Source organism: Ursus maritimus, unplaced genomic scaffold, assembly GCF_017311325.1.
Source record: "Ursus maritimus isolate PB19 unplaced genomic scaffold, ASM1731132v1 scaffold_3, whole genome shotgun sequence".
NCBI classification, from domain to species: domain Eukaryota; kingdom Metazoa; phylum Chordata; class Mammalia; order Carnivora; family Ursidae; genus Ursus; species Ursus maritimus.
The window spans coordinates 73351685-73369956 of NW_024425563.1; the positions used below are offsets into that span (position 1 = coordinate 73351685).

Below are 18272 nucleotides of genomic sequence, written 5' to 3' on the forward strand. Positions count from 1 at the left end.
GGATGGACAGAGGTCATGATGAGAAAATGAGAGGTTCAAAATGAAAGTGTGGCAATGATTAGTTATGAAAAGGTGGATATGATTGACTATGAGTAGTTTCTCGAGAAGGAGGATGGGTCAGTATAAAAAACTGACTTTATGGGACACCTGGGTGGCTCAGTTAGTTAAGCATTGCCTTCGGCTCAGCTCATGGTCCCAGGGTCCTGGGATCGAGTTCCGCATCAGGCTCCTTGCTCAGCAGGGATCTTGCTTCTCTCTCTGCCTGCTGCTTCTCCTGCTTGTGCTCTCTCTCTCTCCCCCCACCCAACAAATAAATAAATAAAATCTTTTAAAAAAAACTGATTTTATGACTATCATTTTGGATAAAAATGCCATTAAAATGGTTTTTATACCATTCCTTGTATTATTGAAGCACACTAAACATAATGTTTCTTGTCATAATAGGGCTATTAACATAAAGATTAACATATTATGACATATATGGCATTTTCCTTAGTACTTCCTGATTGTTTTGCTCCTACAATAAAGTATCCCAGACAGTCGTACTTGGAGCCCTCGAGTCTGCTTTTTACAGTTTTCCTGTCTCTTCCTTTTTCCTTTTAAGGCATAGTAGACTTGAAACTGGACTTCTTAGAATTCACTAAAATGTCCCCAAGCAAGGGTCTGTCATGAGCACGCTATGAAGGCGCACACACGAGTTGTGTCTTTCCACAATGTCAGCTATATGCAATCATAAAGCAAAGTTAAATCACAATGATAAAGTAGGTTCAGGATTCCAAACTCAGTGACATCTCACCATGTGATTAAACTCGGCTTCTTGCACAGCACACAGAGCAGGACAGAAGACAAGAGACACAACCAACCAGATAACAGAAGGGTGCAGGAAGTTCACGAACCAAACGCGAAGTCAGTCTGTGGGCGCGCAGCTGAGATAAGGCCTCGGTCTGGTCCGGGTCAGCTCTCAGCACTTACTGCTTCTGATGTTCAAGCGCGGAAGGATCCTGGTTCTGTTCCAAGATCCACTGGGCACACCCTTCGGCAGCAGATGCCTTTTTCAAGTGGTCAGACATAGAGGGGTCAGGTCTCAGGAGTCTGATAGTTTGCTGCCCAAATCCTCCCCTTCGTAAAGGGATTTAATGGGTTTCGGATCCCTGCAGACCTCTGGTTCTGCTCGTTATCATTTCTGGGGTGTCAGCTGACGTTGGTCCCAAAACCTCCTAGCAGCAGTACCTTAACTGCTTGCGTTGCTTGACACAGGCCCCTGCTTGACATCAGAGACTCCATTTTGCTCTCTCCAGGGTCTTAATGGCACTGCAATTGAAGTCCATGAACTTGACTGAATCTCTTTGGGTTTCTTAGGCGAACTTTACTTGACTTCCTTCTTTCCCTCTGGCCAAATGAAGCTTTATTCTTTGAAGGGGAGAAAGGGCACCAGGACCGACAGATGTCAACCCCTCCAAAAAATAATAAGCTTTTATTTCTAGCAAGTAGATTTTGATGGGATTTGACAAATTTCTCTATTTAAATTTCTAGTGCTTAATTAAAATGTGTCTCTTGCTTTCTTCTTAAGGAATAGCCATTAAGATAGGAATGGCCCTGGATTTAAGTTCAAAGTTAAAATAGTCCTGATCTAGGGTTTTAAGTAATTTACATTTGAATGACATAAAAAATTATAACTTACCCCTTCACTGCCTCCAAGTATTCTTTCCCGTGTGGCCTTTCTCATGTATCAAATCCATTAGGTAATCACTCTTTAACAAAATGCAAGAAAGCACAAATTAAGAATATTCTAAATAGCCACTGGCCCCACCAAATCAGATATCTACCTAAAGGGGACCAAGAGAGCAAGCCATTTATTTTGTTTTCCTCCGCCTCCTTTTTTTTTTTAATGATTCCAAATATTTTTTTACTTAGGCCATTTGAAAGCATCTGTCCAACATCCCTTTTTTCTGTGATCATTATATAAAAACACAGGTGACTGTTCTGATGAAAACAAACCCTTTCAGCGCCTCCTGTAAGGTCCCGAAACGCAAAGACGGTAGGCTCTCCTTCCTTTTCTATAATGAATGCTGGACATCCTTCCACAGCCTGTTTGCAAGTGCTAACTGCTGGGACTTAGTGAGATATCTCACTACAAAGATGCTTTCAGAAAAAAGACCCAGGAACTCCATTACATTTTCACAAAATGCTACTGAAGACATAGGAGATATGGAGCTGGGAGGGAAGTAATTAAATGAAAAGGTTATAGCTGAAAAAGAAGTCTGGGGGGAAAAAAAAGGCAGAACTCTGGGAATAGCAAGAGATAAGTAGCCAGAGGCATTGGCCTTTTCTGAATGATTTTAGCACAGAAATGTTTGGCAATCAGCAGAGACAGTTCCTTGAGCTTTCCACTTCCGCTGGTAAAGAGCGGGTTTAATCACATCAATACAGTTTTTACATGAATGGTTTCAAAGATCTTTAATTTCTACATATTTCTCTCTGGGTTTCTACCAATGTATCATTTTTCCTTTGAAACACTCATTCACTCATTCATTCAACAATATTTATGGAGACCCTGCTATGTGCCAGTCACCATTCTAGGTGTAACATACACAGCAGACCACAAATGGCACAAAAATTCTTTGTCCCCATGGCTCCTGCAATCCACGGGAAAGACAAACAATAAACATAGTAAATCATTCAATTACAGTGCGATAGAAAGTAATGAGAGCTATGGAAACAAAGCAGAGAAAGGGGGGAATAAGTAAAGGGAGCTGGGCATGTAGGGACATAAATTCAAATAGGCCTGCCTTGACTGCTCTTTCTGAATGATCTCTAAGTTGCATTAAGTGAAAAAAAGCAAGGCGTAGGATGTGACTAGTAGGCTGCCACTTGGATTTTTTTAAGACTAAACAGGTATGTTTTTATATGCATAACTTGTCTGTGAAAGGAATCCAATAAATCATGAACAGGGTTGCCTCCGGGCAGGAGAACTCAATGTCTGGGGGAAGATGCTTTCTAATGCACTGCTTTCAAATCTCGAATTTTGCACCTGTGCATCAATTTTCAAATATTTTAATTAATCCTCTAAAATGAAGTTTTACATAACCTACAACAATCTACAGTAGTGAAATCAACTCTTTGGCAAATAATCTATACATATAAAATAAATAATCTATATTTGGCATTTCCTTACCAGCATGATAAAGTTTTATAGTTATTTTAAGGCAATCTCAAGGAAGGAAAATAACTCTTAGCAAGTAATTGATCTTTATACAGTCAAAAGTATGCAGAAAATAAAATGGCCTCATATTTTCATTATTCTTATCCTTTTCCTCCTGTGATCTGCTTTATACTCATTTCACTGCAAATTTTGTTTGAACAGAACAATGGATTAGGCACATTCAACGTTTTCTTTCCCTTTCTTTCTTTCTTTATTTCTTTCCTTCTTTCTTTCTTTCCTTCTTTCTTTCTTTTTTTTCTCCTCTTCAGTATGTGACAATTCAACAATTCAACTAACCTTCTTTACTGGCACCAGGCACAGATTAACTAGTTGTACTGGATTCACCTTTACCAATAATATTTCCAGTACTAACAGGAGCCACCACCCACTGTGGAAACATGATTCTCCCAGGAGCCTGACAATCAGCTTCTTTATAAGAGGCTGAGATAAAGCTTATTTTCAGTTTTTGAATTACCAAAAGAACATCTCTGTTAATTTATCAAAACATGCATCATTTATCAAAAATTGCATTTACCAAAACATTAACTACACCTCAATATTTCTTCATCTCTTCAAACTTTGAAGATCTTATTCTTAAAAAAATTTTTTTTATTTATTTATTTTAGACAGAGAGAAAGAGAGAGTGCTTGTGCTAGTGGGGGAGGTAGAGGGACAAGCAAATTCTAAGCTGAGCATGGAGCCCAAGGCAGGGCTCAAACCCAGGACCTTGAGATCATGACCTGAACTGAAATCAAAAGTTGGATGCTCAACCAATAAGCCACTCAGGCGCTCCTGAAGATCTTGTTCTTTGATAGTATCATGGCCAAGTGACCTCCTCTGAGATCAGCAGGTGTGGCCTGGGCCACATCCAGGTTTCTCTTGGGGACGGTCAGTCCATAGCCCTGCCAACATACCATAGACTTGTGACTCAGAGTCAGAGACTCAGATAAAGAGGACAGGGATTCCTTCCCTATTTCCAAATCCCACAAGTAACTGTCCTTTACCTCTAGTCGGTGACTTTTTAAAGTATTATTATTCACTCACCTCATACACTCAACTCTTCCAATTTTACCTTCTCTTGAATTTCTAGTGACAGAATCAGGATCTTTAGGGCATGTTTTATTTTTAAATTCTTTATTGTCATTCCTGACATCATTGCCTAGCCCAGTCTCCAATATTGTCAGTGTCTGGCGTATTTTCCCATCAGTGCTTTTTTGGGTAACAGGTGGGTGGCAGAATGTTGTTTGGTTTTGCTTCCTGTTCTGTGTTGGCAGGGATCCTAGAGATTGGTATAATAAATAAATTCAGGTCATGAACCTGGTTTTAGCCCTTCGCAGTTTCACAGTATGGAGGGGAGAGAAGGTGGTTCTATTAGCCCACCACCCAGGAGAGTGGGAAAGGAGTAGAAAAATAAGTTGGCTGGGACAGGAAATTAAATTTCCACATCTACCAAAAAGTAGCTGAGAAACTTCAGCCAGAGATTACTCACTAAAGTCCCAAATCTGCTACAAGGAAATTCAGAAAGTTGGGGGTTTTCTTCCCCCAAACAACAAAAGTTATCCTCATTCTGACTGCACGATGTGATGAAGCCACCGTAGCAGGGCAGTCTGACTGGAGAAGCGACCCTAAGCAGGTGCTCTTCTCATCCCACCCCGTCCCACTTCATTAGGCAGGACGGTACAGAGAACAAACACACAATTATTGACACATGGAACTCAAAAGCCCAGGGTGGAGAACCCTCTTCAGGTGTAGAGTTCCAACAACTTCAGAAATCTCTAAATCTCTTCCTTCTCACCTCTTCACCCTCCTTTGCCTTGCGGGGCTTCTTTCTCAGGCTCACTCTCTCCTCACAATGACCTAGGTTAACTTTCTATCAGCTAAACAACCCTCTGTAAAGAGCATGCTTCCTTCTGAGTTGTTCCAGGAAAGATACCTATTGGCCCAGCCTAGGTCACATGTCATCACTGAACCAATCACGGTGCACAAGGCTGTGTGTGCTTTGATTGGTCAGGCCTAGGTCATGTGTCTATTCCTGAAACTGACATCCTCCCCGCCCCGCCCCCCACCGGAAACCTCCAGTGCATCACCTCCACCCGGACCCCAGGGGCTGAGACTGTGCTAGGGTATGTTTCAAGGGAAAATGAAGATACGATTAGCAGAAAGAGAAATGGATTCTGCAAGGCTAGGACGAGAGGAAGTCACTGAAGCACCAAGGGGCCTAAATTTAAGGAGACACTCATTTTCTGGTTCATGAGGGTCTATTTTGAGAGTAAGCCCCTCCTCAGATGTTGTGCCCTCACTCCCCACTCATCTCACCCTAGTCCTGACCCTGGATGCTAGGCAAGCAAAAGACAAAATACTCATTAAACCCATATTCAAAAATAACTATCAGAGTGCCTAAAATTTGTCCCCCCTCCATTAGAGATTTATTTCTTTGAATAAACCAGACATCTCCAAGAATCCTTCAGTTTTGTTTTGTTTTTCAAAAACCGCTAGAGGGCAAATCTTTAGGTCAATAAGGGTTTCCCATATACATTCTAACTATAGACTATCAAGTCAGTCACCTGGGGGGGGGGGGCTTGATAATGTGTCATGCACTGTAAGGAGAGGCCTTGGGGAAGAGGGAGGAGGGGTTGAGACCAGAGACTGCACAGAAAACAGCCCCTTAAGAGGAGAAAAATGACAAAGAAAAGGAGATACTAAGGTTAAAGGCATACTTCATTCAGTCATTTAATACTGGCACTAGGCCTACTTCATCAATTTTCCTAAGTTCTGCCATGTAGAGAAATGGAGAGAGCAGGCTGGCAAGGGAGGACATAGCAGAAGAGACTCAGGGCAGAGTAAATGTAGAAATTTCTAAACAGGAATGCTTTGGTGTGCGGAACATCTGGGAAGGCTTATCTGGAGTTCTGATGATAAGCTTTCAGGAGAAGGATGAATTCTGCCAACAGCAAAGCCTTGGGTCTTCAGGCTGCTGGCATCTTTAAGAGTTTAATTTCCCCGACAGCAAGGGTTTAAGGAAAGACTAGAAGAGTTATGAATTTTGTGTCTCTCCTAGGATCAAGGGAAAAATCAATCTTTTAACCGCAAGATAAATAAGTCAAGCAACTCTTAAGTTTAGTCCTAATAAAGAAAATTTCTTCTATCCTTCATATTCCAGTAATTTCATCTTCCCTTTCTGGGACTCTGGTTGCCTTTGGCAAAGAAAAGAGCTTACATAACTGAAATATATCTGCTTCTCATAAAAATCGGGTTTTTAAAATTTTTTGCCCCCCTGAAAATAAGTATAAAAAACAATGATTCTGTTATTAGTTGGAGGCTGCATTTGGGAATATGATTGTCCACATGTCAACTCATCATGGATCCAAACGCCACCCAGAAACCAGCGTAACCTAGTCCATAGACCCAGCAACACGCTCCTGGTGGCAAATATGTCACCATGGTGTCAGTGGTGGATGGCTAGATGCCAGTGACCTTGGGATCTGCTAACTCACTCCCCTGTTGATAGAGCAGACTTCTGCATAAAATGGCTTCCTCAGGATACGTCTCCAGGGAAAGAATGTGATGGCTAGAATGCTCATTGCCCTCAGCAACTGTATTTCCACAGTAATTATTTCCTTTACAGTCCATTAACAACTAACAAATCAGCATTCTGGTTGTAAGTGTCAAGTTCAGTGTGCTAAGAATCAAGTTTTTTGCCCACAAGGCTTAAAGCCAGATGCTAGCCCAGGGGCAAGTCACCCAAACCTTGTGGATCAACCATGAGACATCTAAGGGACAAACCAGGAGACCTTCTTTCCTAATTGCACCCCTTTCTCTAACCCTGTCAGTTTTGAAGCTGGGAAAATTGATGCTGTAACATCAATGAATACCTTTTAAGTTCTTCCTCGTCCAAAGAATACTATCAGATGAACCTTTTACAAAATATAATTGACAGTAAGTTAATTAATGACTGCGATAAATATTAAGCACCTATTATAAGCAAAGCGCTGTGCTAGGTGTGGTAGAGAATCCCAGGCTGAAAAGGATAAGGTGTCCGCCTCCGAGCTTCCAGTCCAGGAGAGGAGATACAGACACAATAACTCTCTTAAGAGGTAAATCGTCCTAACTGCCCGCATTGGAAATATCACTACACTGAAGGGAGAAAGGAAAGTTTAATTGCAACAAGAGGCTCAGAGAAGACTTCTTGGAAGATGTGGGGTCTGAGCTAACTCCACAAGATACTCTGGGGAGAGCTACAAATCAGGCAAAGAAGGGTTGCCTGAAAAGTGCTGGAAACAGACCTCCATGTGGCTGAACATCTGGGTTTCAGCAAGTATGCCATGGAGCTTAAGACCAGATGGCTGGGCAAGAGCCAGATTGGGAGGACTCTAGGGTCAAACTGCAGAGTTTGAGAGTGCAGGGGTGCTTTGCCCTATAGGTTATCATGATGAATTAAATCTTAAACCCCTCATAGCTAAAGCTTTTGAGCTCCTCCTATACAGAAAGACATAGCAATCCAATTGCATATATATATATATATAATTATGCAATATATTACATATTATTATTCAATATTATATAGATATATATATCAACAGTAAGGTATGGGCATCATCATCCCTCTCTTTCATTCGGCTTGTTTCTCTTGAACGATTTAATCTACCTAAATTAAAACCTCCAGATTCAAGATCATCTCTGCTATGGGTCCCAAGAGAACCCAAGACTTCCAGACAGAGGGGGAAAGATGTTACTTCTTACGCTGAATTAAGACAAAATGGAAAAGGGAGAAATGCCTCAAAGCCTAGACCAGGTAGTGTTTTCTCAACTACTCAGAGCTGTCTGGCTCCTTCAGGAGAGGGATCCTCCTCAGCCTCTCTATGCTTCCATCTGCGTGGAACGCATAGATTCCAAGCACTCCGCGGAACACCCTTGAAAACTCCCGCAGGCTCCTACCATCAGCAACATCTGCAACAGCCGCGGTAGAGCACCGGAAGTTCTGGTTCTTCCAGTTGCCCGGGATTCCCAGTTTCGAACTCTTCCTGGAAACGCTTTCTTCACCGCTTATCTTGCGAAATCTAGCGGGCCCTCCCTCCGCTCCCTCCGGCCTCTTATACCCGCGAGAGGCGCCACCCGCAGCCCTGAGCTGAGCTGCAGCTGCGCGTGACCGTGGCCGCCTCGCCTCCCAAGCACTTCCCAGCAGGTGGGTCCCGTCGCCGGCTCTTGCCTCGTACCTTTCGCCACGCTGCCTCGCTCCTTTATCCGCTTCAGCCCACCTTGAGCCCCAGCTTCCAGGACCTCACTCCCTCCCCCCAGCTCGCACCGGGAAGGAGGTGCTGGCAAACTCCCCCGCCGCGCCCCCGCGCCCCTCTCCAGGAAAGGCCATCTAAGGGTGTGGCGCGATCAGTTAAGCTATTCAACAAACATCTAGCTTCCTGGAGTTTTATCGCTCATCTCCTCCCGAGAGTGCAGAGAAACCCTAAGGTGGAAGACTTAGGGTTTGTATTCCTCTTCTGTACCTTACTTCTGGAGGAAAGCAATCCTGTGGCGCTCACCAAGAAGGGAGCCTGGAAGAATGTGGTTTTGGCAATCTCCGCAGTCTCAGATCTTCACCAAGAGCTGAAATTTGTCCTGAGATCTGCAACCACTTCCGTCCTTGATTTTGATTTAAATTTCCTTCTGTAATTTAGCGATTGCTTTTCCAGAGAAGATTGTTTGAAATGTAATTTATTGTGAAGAATAAATATAGCCTGGTTTCCCTCTTTGTCCAGAGGCAGCTAGAAGGTAGTTTTTTTCCTCCTGATGGTAATGTAGGAACTTTTTAAAAAGATCACTGGTATAATGAAGGCGTATTGGATGGAGAATAAGGGAGGGAATTTGGAGAATTCTATTCCTAGTTCTAACCTGCAGCTCACCACCTCAGCCTGTTTCCACCAATGTAAAATAAAAGGCTATTGAATCAGATGATTCACACAGTCCAACACTGTAACAAGGTGAAAATCCATAACGAAAGCTCCTTGCTGGTTTGAAATTTATCGAAAATCTTGTTAATGCAATAAGTATAACCAAGTAATTGCTTTCTTCATAATTATGCAAGTTTCGTTTTTATAGGGATACTACACAGTTGGGGAGCATCTCTTCCCACACAAGTATCTTAGACTTCTATCACATTTATCATTCAGAGAACACTCTCAGCTTTCAAAACCATTCTTCAGCCGTGCTATGTGAGAATGTCCTCTTCCCTATAAATGGCAGTCATATAAATGTCACTCACATGAAAGAACATTTTTTCTGATACAGTGGGTGTAATTTTATAAAATGGCACATTTATTTGAAGCAGTAACTCTTTTGAGATATGGCCTTTCGCAAGGCCCCTAGTTTTGCAGAATGCTGTGATTTAGCACAGAATGAAATTCCACCTGCGTGTATCCTACCTGCATGGCAAACATTGCCAACCCAGAAAACAGGATGAAGCTTTCCCCTATTTATCAGGCTTCGAGGTTGTAAGGTAAATGGTACATGTGTATAGAAAAATTAGGTCATGCACTTTCTCCACTGGCAACAGTTATAGTCCTGCTGAAGTTCACATAGAAACTTCAGGTTCAGAAACCGATGTGTACAAGACCCGACCCCTAACTTGAGAATAATTTCCTGACTTCTGCCTTGCTTAAACTTGCTAACTGCTGTTAGAAGTAACCAAATAAATTTTGATAAGCCTGGTAATAGATTGAAAACCCTGAGCCTTGAGCCTTGTTCTGAACAGTTTTAAGAAAAATAGATGTGTAGGTCATAGAATTTAAAAATTGAAGCAACCCTGGGCAGTCACTCTGCTCTTCCCTGTCTCCTAAAGGACCACCCCTGGTCACTCTACCATTGTTAATGCCATTATTAAAACGACATAAATTCTCCTTTTAAAGTCTCCCAAGTAGCTGATTCTGCAGTCTCCGACAGAAACATAATCCAATGTTTCGTGATCCTCACCATCTGGTTCTCTTTATAAATCATTTGGATCTTTTGTCAACTGCTATTTAAAAATCATTTCCTTTTAAAATCTTAAGAAGGCTAATAAGCTATTGTCAAATATATGTACCTAATCACCCTTCAAACTTGAAGACTTGCTAGGGTACCTTGTAGTTCATTTCCTCTGGGTTGTCCTCCAAGAAGGAGGTCATTTGCTAAGCGCCTACACCCCCATCTATCTATACTTCTTACTGTAAGATTCTACACAGGCTATGAATAATGTAGTTTTCTGGGTGGGAGGTTTTTTGTGTTGTTTTTTTTTTTTTTAAGTTCTAGTCCTCCAGAAATAAGAAATAAGATTTTACAAAGACAAGAGATCTGAACTCACCTATTTGACTCTGTTCTTTGTAAATCCAAAGAAAATGAGTCATTAGTTAACGATGAAGACTTTCTGAACAGTTTTGCATGATGTGTCAAACCTACTCAAGATATTTTGAATGACTTTTAGGACATTTCCAAAATGATCTGAATTAGCACTTGTTCTTTTGTTGACAAGAAATCAGTCCTGGGGGTACCTGGGTGGCTCAGTCATTAAGCATCTACCTTCAGCTCAGGACATGATCCTGGATCCCTGGGATCGAGCCCCCACATCAGGCTCCTCTGCTGGGAGCCTGCTTCTTCCTCTCCCACTCCCCCTGCTTGTGTTCCCTCTCTCCCTGGCTGTCTTTCTCTGTCAAATAAATAAATAAAATCTTTGAAAGAAAGAAAAAGAAGAAAGAAAGAAAGAAAGAAAGAAAGAAAGAAAGAAAGAAAGAAAGAAAGAAAGAAATCAGTCCTGGAAGGAATAAAGCCAAGTAACTAACTAAAGGATAATTAATGCTTAAAACAATGCATGATAAGAAAACTTACCTGACCTATATACATAAACAATTTGTTCTTCCAAAATCATTTAAAAAAGAGAACAAAGAATTCTTATACTGTTTGAAGATCATCTTTCAGAAATATATCACTACCAAAAAAAAAAAAAGGTACTATTCTACTAGAAGTATTTCCACTCTAACTAGGCAGGACATTGACATTCTGATTCAAATGCTTCTCCACAATGTCCCAGAAGAGTCTGTTACACCACGTGTGAGAGTTTTTACCACACTGTACTTTGATGGTCACAGATTTCTGAAAACTTCTTTTGAGAGAAATATGTTTCTTTTAAATGTAGATTGTATGAGCAATCCTAATGTCAGACTGAAGTAAAGTCCACTTTTCATCTTAAAAGGAAAAAAAAATGTGTGCAAAGGGCAATTTTGAAAAGTTAGGAACTATAATTTTGAAAAAAAAAAAAAAAGAAAGTAACCTAAGAGGTAGCAAATAACTATATATCAGGTCTCATAGAAGGTTATTAGAACACAAACTAGGTACTCTCTTTTGCCTCAGCTCCAAATACTGAAGGGAGAAAAATAGCAGGGGCTCCAGTCAGGTCGTCAGTGACGATGGCACCAATGCTGGGAATTCGAGGGGGCAATTAACGGTCCACACTGATCATGCATGTTTCATCTAGACCTGCTCTTTTTACAGAGTATGCAAAGACCTTTGAGCACAAGTTAAACAATGGCTGAAGCCATTTTGCACAGACCTCAGTATACTTTCTCGTCCTGTTTCCCACATAAATTCGTGCCCATTCTTTAACGTGAGGAGCACTATGCACCTTCCTGTGCTTGGGTCCTTACACATCGCATTACAGCAGTTTGATTCTGTTTCTACATCATCCCAAAGCCTGGAGCACAACACAGTGCCCGGCTCAGAGAGTCTGTTCAAAAAGTTTACTGAAAACATGAAACCCTACCAAGACATTGATCAAAATGATTTTGATTTTTGGAATATGCAAACCCTTATGGATGTAGCAGGTTATGAGCCCAGATGCCCCGGGCACTGTACTACTTAAGGTCAAAGTATCCAGATTTCGACTACTTGCCATTTGAGGAGAAGTATGAGCTTGCTGTGTCCTGTACAGTACATATAAAACAAATAGTGGGAATGATTATAAGTATTTTTTAAAAGAAAGAAGAAATGGCAAGAACCTTGGTGTTTCTTCTCATTAACCTTCATTTTAGTAGCCTTATTATGTTGCTATACTGGGTCAGTTTCATAAAAAAAATTGTAACTATAATACTTTAGAGTCTAATTCATTTTAAAAAGTGATATAATATGATTAAGGCATTTAACTGAGGTCATGAAAATTGGAATATTGAATTTTAAAGGTTTTAATTAGTTTAACTTAAGTAAAATACGTTAGCCCTTCGTTAATACCTGAAAGCATGGCATAAAATATAAAGCTAGTGAACAGTTCAAAAGAATTAAGTTATAGCAAGAAATTCTTATACAAAAAAAAAAAAAAAAAGATTATGCTGCCAGTTATTTCTTCATAGGAAAGGAAAGGATGTTGAGGAGAAAGCAGCTCGCAGGTTGGTAAATGGTTCTATTCAGTTAATGATGAAAGGTACCAGTTGCCTTTGGTTTTCCCAGACTGTGATCCCCAATTATGCATTCTTGAGGCATATCTGGAAAATGGGAAGGTATGTGTTTGGGGATGGCAGTACACAAAGAGGTCCCTGTCTCTATTTCCCTGAGGGAAGCAGGAGCCTAGAAGGATCAGATTCACAGCGAGCATCGTGTTCATTCCATGTGTGGGGTGGAGAGGGTGTAGGCCCTTTGCTGGGGTAAGAGGGAGTGAACACGGACCCTGTTTTCATTAAAGCCTAGGAGCCTTCTGAGAAGGGAGGTCCCTAAGGAAAGAGATTTAGGCCTAAGTTGCAAACAGGACTGGAAAAGTGTATCATCCTATCGGCCAAATTATTTTCCCATTTCCCTGGTCACATGCCGTTCTTGGGGAGAGGGAATGAGAAGGAGGGAAAGAAGTGGAGTGCTGGTAAACGGCTCTCTAAGGAAAAGAAAAAAAAAAAAATCCTGATTTATAGCATTTGCTGATCTCCATGACGTGGAAACTCCCAGCATGGCTGATTTCAAGCCCTTACCTGGCAAGCCAGCCTCTAGCCAAACCATTGAAAAGAGCTGAGATTGAAAACCAAGGAATTTAAAAGAAGGAGCTCTCTCATTAAAAAAAGTATTTATCAACTAGCACAGCTCTCAAGCGTGTATATCAGAATATAACAAGGAAGGGGAAGGGAGTTTCAAGAGCGCTTTGTCCCCTGGGGTAAGGCAAGGAATGGCTGCGAGGCCAGATCCTGCCCTGAAACTCAAGCTGATCGGTCTTGGCAAACATTAGAGGCACGATGGCCACTGGGGAGTCCTATCCTCTGAGAGCCAGCTTAGAAATAGAAAATGATACCCCAAAGATGAAGGAGACTATATTCCTAAGGATGAGTAAATCGCTCCCAGGAGATTTCTTTTCTTTTCTTTTTTTTTTTTTTTAAGATTTATTTATCTATTTGAGAGAGAAAGCATGTGCATTCGAGAGCCAGGGGAGGGGCAGAGGAAGAGAGAGAGACTCTCAAGCAGACTCCATGCTGAGCACAGAGCCCAAGGGGGGGGGGCGGGCAGACTTGATTGCAAGACCGTGAGATCATGACCTAAGCAGAAACCAAGAGTTGGACACTCAACCAACTGAGCCACCCAGGTGCCCCACCCCCAGGAGATTTCTAACAAATGGTAAGTAGATAATATGAAGCAGAATGGAGATTCATCAGCAGGGACTTCAGAGTGGGATCAGATCCACAGAAAAACTCCTCTACCCCCAAACTAATTTAGCAATTATCAATATTCGTATAATTCTTAGTGGTTTCAATATGAAGATAAATGACTATTCGTAGGAAATTTACTGAAATAAAGTTTATTCAAAATTGAAATGATCAGGGGCACCTGGGTGGCTCAGTTGGTTAAGTCTGCCTTAGGCTCAGGTCATGATCTCCAGGTCCTGGGATGGAGCCCCCAGTAAGGCTCCCTGCTCAGCGGGGAGTCTGCATCTCCCTCTCCCTCTGCCCCTCTCCCCTGCTGGTGGTCTCTCTGTCATGTGCACTCTCTCTTACTCTCTCAAATAAATCAATAAAATCTTCAATACAAAAAAAAAAGTGGAAATGATCAAATCTCTTGCTAAATATCTCTGGCCACAGTAGTCCTAGAAAAAGCAAAATCCACTAACTGACACTAAATATTAAGTGGCCTATTGCAATCACCAAATTATTCAATAAGCAAATGCTCATGTAGTATGTACAAGCCAAATGCCACATAATCAGTGAGACAGAGTTGTTTTTCTGGTGGTGGCAGCCCAGGTTCTGTCCTGATGCTGAATCTTTGGTGAACTACAGATTCCTAAGAAGTTGTTCTGCATTTAGAAGGTAAATAGAAGTCAAGGCAAATTAACTCAGACAACACTGAATTCCTGACCTTGTTGTCATGAGCCCCAGGCTTTAATCAAATGAACAAACCAACATAGTCAGTGGATAATGAACCTACATGATAAAATTCTTGGCCAGGGAATCAGAGTACAATCTTCATCTATCTTAACAGATGCAGCTGAGATAGAAATATGAAAACACGTATTAATAAGATTTTTGAATAAACTAGAATTTCACAAAGACCTTACATTAAAAATAAATAATTTTTGTTTTAAAGTACAATTAAAATAGATAACAGAGATCTGCATCTCCTTGTTGTCTTGGAAATTCATTGGGTGCAGTGAAATGTTACTAACAGAATCATTGTTGTTATAGCACAGGCCGTAACTAGTTCTAGTTATTAGCAATTCCTGAGGAAGTATATATCCCTATAGAACATTAATGTGAAGGTTAGATTTAGTTACGCTCTTGTGACCTGATCAAACCGTACAAGTTAAGACTAGCGTTTCCTTTTGTATTATTCTATCTGCTTACATAAAAATGAATCATCAGTAAACTTGGTTGCTATGAGATAAATAACATTTTCTTACAAAACGATATAATTTACCAGTTTTTCAGCAACCAATCTGCAGTTGGTTGGTTATTTAGGTTAAATGCATTAGATGCTAGATATGTTAGTCTGTGACTATTACTAACAGAGGTACTTCTAATACAAAGGTTAAAATAAATATACTATTATATTTTCAAAAAACATATGGACACTGAAGACTGAATGTCAAAATAAAACAATTAGTAGATAAATCCATTGATTATAGACATATTACATTTTTCATAAACCGCAATCAGAGGTCTTTTTTAAGCCAAGGTCTTCTGCTTTTGCTGCAATAATATATACCTGTCAGAAAAGGATATGGGCTTAATGTGAATATGCTTGCTTTCTCTGAAGAACCTTGATCTTACAAAGTATAGAAATAGCTCAGCGAATAAATTGGAGGGGTTCATGTGTTAGTGGAAGGTTTTAAATTTTTAAAAATATTTTTTGCTTTCCATTTGTCCCTGGGATATATTAAAACAAATGTTCTAATCACAGAAAGACTGGCAGCATTGCAGAACTCCCTCCTGCCCCTATGCCTTGTGATGAAAGGAAATATTTGATGGATGGGCTTCAGCTCATTACAAATATGTTGTCAATTCATGTAGGGCTTTCAGGTTGAAATTCAGAAGGAATAATAAAACAGAAGGAAGGACTAAAAAAAAAAAGTCCCTATTTACAGGCCTCAAATTAAAATGAAAAATCATGTCACATCTTATAGAGTTTAAAAGCGTTATTTGTATTCTAACTCCCCGGAAGGGGCCAACCGGGATCACTGGATTTGTGTCCTACAGCCGCCGTGGAAGCGTGTGCGTCCAGTGGGGATACTACCTGTGGAAGAATTCAACATGTAGGATAAACAATCATTTCAGAATTCAAAGCTGAATTCTTAAGTGGGGAATATCTTTAATAATGATTTCATCCAAATGATAAAGCAGGGAGTGTGCGGCCCTCTGTGAGAGTTGGTATTCAGGAGTACTCTAGGAGATCGGTGGGGGGATTTGATCCAATGGACTTTGTGCCTCATGGAGAAGAACTTGTCAGGATTTCCTTGAGACAGTTACAGAGTGAAGCCTCCCTGCGACTACACCAAGCCCAGTCTGGCTCCCTTGATCCTCTTCCCTGTGAGGCTACACACTCATTCTTGCCTCTGGTTTTCATAAAAATAGGAATTCTAGCCTCTCAGACTCAGCCAATGACTATTTCGCAGGAAAAGTTGTTGTAAAGCCAGTAAAACATTCCTGCCACCTCCCCTCACAACCTCATCAACACCCTGCTTTCTTCTCTGCCTTTTACGTCCCCACCGTCCCTCTCCAAAAAAGATAGGCTTATCTTTTTTCATTTGCAGTGGTTCTCAGTCCTGAGTGCTCCTTAGAATTGCTTGCTTGTTTGGGTTGGGGTTTTCGTTGTTTGTTTTCTTTGGTTGGTTGGTTTTTAAAATATAGATGTCTGGGGTCTACCTCAGACCAACTGATTCAGAATCTTATGGGGTGGGGCGCCTGGGTGGCACAGCGGTTAAGCGCCTGCCTTCGGCTCAGGGCGTGATCCCGGCGTTATGGGATCGAGCCCCACATCAGGCTCCTCTGCTATGAGCCTGCTTCTTCCTCTCCCACTCCCCCTGCTTGTGTTCCCTCTCTTGCTGGCTATCTCTATCTCTGTCAAATAAATAAATAAAAATCTTAAAAAAAAAAAAAAAAGAATCTTATGGGGTGGTGTCCTAGCATTTAATATCTACCTACCTGATTTTAATGTGTGACCAGGGAAGAGAACCACTGTAGCAGGCCATAAACTGAAAGCTAACAGGCAATGGTTCACAATCTTGACTCAACAAAATTATCTGGGGGAGATTTTTTTTTGGGGGGGTGGGGAATGCCTGGGCTCTACCCTAGACCAGTTGATTGAGACTCTCCAAGAGTTTGGTCATCTACATTTTATAAAAGTTCTCTATGTAATTCTAATGTGCACCAGGGTTGAGAACCATTGGTTTCCAGTGTAACCCTTTGTGGTTGTATTTGGATCTTATAAACCTTAGTGATTCTAAGAAGTTGCTTTGATGGTTGAACAAAAGTCTGGAAAGAGTGCCAGGAAGACATCTGTCTGTCTGTCTGTCTGTCTGTCGGTACCACCATCATGGCCCCTCTCCCTGCATTCCCACCCAGACCAAAATTCTATAACTGGGTTCTTCTTTGTCTACTTATAGTTCTTTATGGTTCCCACCACACTATTTCTATTACCCGAAATTGTGTGTTGTGATGATAGTTTTATCTCTATAGTCCTTTTCATGATTACTGCCAAACTTTTTTAGAGAAGCATTTTTTTTTGCATTTTTAGTTTGTATAAATATGTAAAATTGGGTAAGCTGAAAAACAATACTATACTGTGTATAACTAAGATTGAATCTTTCTATAGAAGAATTTACCTTAATTTGTATTTTCTATAAATTTCTCAGAATAAAAGATATAAGAGGATTCATGAAGGTTAATTTTTCCTTTCTGGTCTATCTGTACCTGAGATAGAGGGGAAGATTTTCTTTCCTCTTCCCATTTTTACAAATGGTCTTATATTCGTAAGTATTTACATATTTTCCTCTTCACTCTGTGAAGAGGAGAAACAAATGGCCTATTTTCCAAAAGAACGGCAAGAAGTGGTTGGGTTGTTGATTCCTGTTCTACTTACTAAGAGGAATGAAGAACAGGATCTACTCCAGGGCAAAGAAAGGGGAGAAAGGTCAATTTGCCCCTGGCTGCTAATACGCAAGGGACTTAAAAATTTTATTTTGATGTATTCTCCAAATGAGGGCTATGCATATACAAAAATATACTGTCTTAGGATGAAAAGAAGTCCACTAGAAAACTTTAGATTCGTATCTATTTATCAGATAACTGTACACTGCTATCATGCTTTAACGTGAATTAATATCGTAATACAGACTGTGATTATCTCCTAAACAAACCAAATAGGTTGCCTTGTATTTTTGGAATATGCCAAAAACCATTGATTTGTTAAGTATAAGCATTTAAAATATACAATTGTTTATAGCTATGGACAAGATTATCTTAAAACTTACATTGAAATGCAAAGGAACTAGAATATCTAAAACAATTCTGAAAATTAAAAAAATAATAAAGTGGTAGAATCAGTCTACCTAATTTTAAGTCATCAAAACTGTGTAGAATTGGCAGAGGGTAGA

The 18272-nt window shown here is 40.6% G+C and overlaps 1 protein-coding gene across 2 annotated transcripts in view; it reads left to right on the forward strand.

Annotated features, from left to right (window-relative positions):
* The first annotated feature begins 8314 nt into the window (after window positions 1-8314).
* STEAP4 (STEAP4 metalloreductase) overlaps window positions 8315-18272 on the forward strand; it is a 26389-nt gene continuing 16431 nt past the window's right edge. For both annotated transcript variants that reach the window (XM_008686210.2, XM_008686211.2), the window contains exon 1: window positions 8315-8384. The gene's annotated coding sequence lies outside the window, so the exon portion shown is untranslated. The remainder of the gene's footprint in view (window positions 8385-18272) is intronic.